The sequence below is a fragment of the Pipistrellus kuhlii genome, unplaced genomic scaffold (assembly GCF_014108245.1).
Source record: "Pipistrellus kuhlii isolate mPipKuh1 unplaced genomic scaffold, mPipKuh1.p scaffold_m20_p_24, whole genome shotgun sequence".
Classification (NCBI taxonomy): Eukaryota; Metazoa; Chordata; class Mammalia; order Chiroptera; family Vespertilionidae; genus Pipistrellus; species Pipistrellus kuhlii.
Window position 1 is genome coordinate 3,020,373 of NW_023425523.1, and position 3,396 is coordinate 3,023,768.

Consider the following 3,396-nt stretch of genomic DNA (forward strand, 5'->3'; position numbering starts at 1 on the left):
AGGGGGCTTCGAGCGATCATCTGAGAGTCTGACGTGCGACCCCAAGCTTAGGGGGGCACCACAGACCAGTGTCTGCCTCCTGCCCGGAAAGTCTGAGTACAGGGGGGCTGGCTGGCTGTTCTGGGGGCCGAGGAGAAGGCGCAGAGGCTGCCCGGGCCACCTGCCTCGCAGAGGGCACGGGGCACAGACCGTGAGGCTGTCTCTCCTGGAACCTCACGCGCACCACGTGGGCATGGGGAGGCGGGAGACAGAAGATGCTGCGGAACCTTCCCAGGGGAGCCTGCCAATCCTCTCAAAAGGCCCAGGAGAGAGGCAGCTTTAAAACAGGTCCCCAAGAACTCTGTGACGTTCGGATTGCCTGCCCTACACGCCATTCACCTGAAACCAACACAAAATAACACTGGATGGGAACTGTAGTTACAAAAAAAAAAAGTTTCATAAAAATAAATTTAGAGCTGAAACCGGTTTGGCTCAGTGGATAAAGCGTCGGTCTGTGGACTGAAGGGTCTCGGATTCGATTCCGGTCAAGGGCATGTATCTTGGTTGCGGGCACATCCCCAGTAGGAGGTGTGCAGAAGGCAGCTGATCGATGATTGTCTCTCATCGATGTTTCTAACTCTCTATCCCTCTCTCTTCCTCTCTGTAAAAAAAAAAAAAAAATCAATAAAATATTTTATTAAAAATAAAAAATAAAAATAAATATAAAACAATATGGATCCCCAAACAGGGAAGCCCTATTAAGATACAACTACTTGAGTAGGAACTTTCCCGCTTCCTGTAGCTGGCATCCTGTCCCGGGCAAGCACAAGAGAGGCCGGAAGTCACGCTGAGCGGGAGGGGTGCAGGGGGTGAGCGCCCCGGGGAGGGAGGACCCTACCCCTCCTCCCCCTCCTGCGGAACACCGAGCTGGGAAACAGCAGCGCCCACGTGGAGATCTGATTGCTACCTGCTCCCGCACACTCTCCATTGCTGACCTCACGCTGGGATTGGGATTGGGATTGGAAAAGACTCTCGGGGAAGAGCTTGCTCCATTTCTTAAGACAAAGTGGAAGCTCAAAGTCAAGTCTCTTTCGGATTTCACTCCGAATCCTCCCCGTTCCACACTCCGGCTGCAAGCGGAAGACAGGAGCCAGGGCCTCTGCCCCGCCTCCTGCCTGAGCCTCAGCTGCTGAGCAGGCCTGGGTGCCCTCCGTGGCCCGACCTCACGCCTGTTTCCCAGCGACGCCTCCCACGGCTCCGAATAGAGCACTCGCCTTCGGTCAAGTGGCCCTCTGTGCTCCGTGGTCCGGGTGCTGCTGGGAGGACATTTCTGCGGAGCTCCTGAGGGAGGTACTACTATTCTTACCACCTTTGACAGAGGAGGCATCTGAAGTCACTCACCAAGGGAGCGTCCGGGATTGGAACCCAGCAGGCTGGCTCCTGAGCCCACCACCCTCCCGGCTAAGACACTGTGTCCTCTGTCTACACGCGTGTTTTCTTGGCTCCCAACCTACACCGATCCTGTCCCCCTGCCCCCCCACCGTCCCAGACATCTTTGGAATCCCGGTTCTAACTCCTTCCCTGACTCCCCTGAACTCCCAGACATGTCACCCACTTCAAGGACTTTAACACTTGAACTTGGGCCATTGGTTTCTCTGTTGTTGTTGGGGGCAAGTCCCCAGCGGAAGCCCTGTCGGCTCCTTTGGGGACGAGGCCTGTCCGGGCTCCATCTGGCTCCTGTGCCCATCAGAGTGGCGGTCCTCCAACTCCAGTACAGAACGCTCCCAGCGGACAGCCACAGCCTCGGCCATGCAAACGGCATGTAAATGTATGAGAAGATGCGGGCCTCATTATAATAAGAGTCAGGCCAAGTCTCACCGGGCTACTCTCTATTGTCTGTCAGACAAAAATTGTAGCGTGTGACAACATATTCCGAGGACAAGACGGGAGGGAAACAAGATCTCCCCTGCGTCGCTGGTGGGAATGCAAAGCGATATCCCTCCCGTGGCCAGGCCCCGGGCAGCGCCTCCCAGCGTTACACGCGCATTCCTTCCGACCCAGTAACCCCACTGTGGGGGCTCTGAGCTACAGACACTGGCACAGAAACCTGCAGTGCTGTGGGCTCAGAGCCATCCTCTGCAATATCGTCCATCAAAGCCAGAGGCTGGAAGAAAGCCCGGTGTCCAGCCGCCGGTAACCGTGGTCCTTCCCAGCGGAGGAGCTCGGGGCGGGCGTGAGGAAGGCGGGCCACGGGCCGCGCTGGGCCCTCGCCGGGATCTATTGTTCGGCGAACAAAGCAAAGCGAAGGAAAAGGTGTGCCGCGTCCTACCACGTGTGCGAGAAGGACAGGAAAGTGACTATTTATATATTCGCTCGCTCTCCAAAAGGAAACAATGGGAGAAGAAACGAAGGGGGTTCTTTCGGAAGAGGAAGAAAATAAAGATGAAAATTATGAACAACAAATAGGTAACTATCAACAAGTGAATCTAAAAGCCAAGGGAATTAAAAAACCTGATGAACAATAGTAACTGGTGAATATAATAGAATCAGAGGTATGGAAGGGGAGTGGACTGACGATTCGCAGGGAAAAGGGGAGTGGGGGGTGTGGGAAGAGACTGAACATAAACTGTGCACCTATGGATGAGGACAGTGGGAGGTGGGGAAAGGGCAGAGAGTGGGGTGGGAACCTGGTGGAGGGGGGAAAAATGAGGAACTTTTGTAATAATATGAACAATAAAGATTTATTTTAAAATTAAAAAACACACACACAAAAAAACGAGTAAGTCATGAAAATGGTTGTCTCCGATGGGAAGAAATAGGTGGGAGGGCAAGCTGGGGTAAGGACCGCCCTCCCTAAACGGACCTTGTTTTGACTTTTGGAATGAAGTATTTTATATAATTCCAAAACAAGATTCAACCAAAATAAAGCACTGGAAACAAAAAACAGCTCTATGTAGCTACTGAAACGAGACCATTAAGCACGTGGTTTGGAGCCAGGTGTCTGGCTGCTGGAATGGGGGACCACAGAGGACCCAGAGGAGGAAGCCAGCATGATCCGTGTGGTGATGAACTGAGGTTGGCGACATTCGTATGAACTCATATTTAGCTTAATAGTAGCTTTTCTGTTGGACAACATAGACACAACAATTATACATACACAGTATACATACCCAGGTTCATACACAAACACAGGTTAGTACACATACACAGATTAGTCTACACACACAGGTTAGTATACACACATACAAAGTTAGTACCCATACACAGATAAGTCTACACACAGGTTAGTACATACACACACAGGTTAGTACATACACACAGGTTAGTACATACACACAGAAAAGAGGGGGAAGGAGTACTGGCTTGTAGAGAAACCTGGCACCCATGACCTTGGCCAGGCGGCCAAGGTCAATGTCA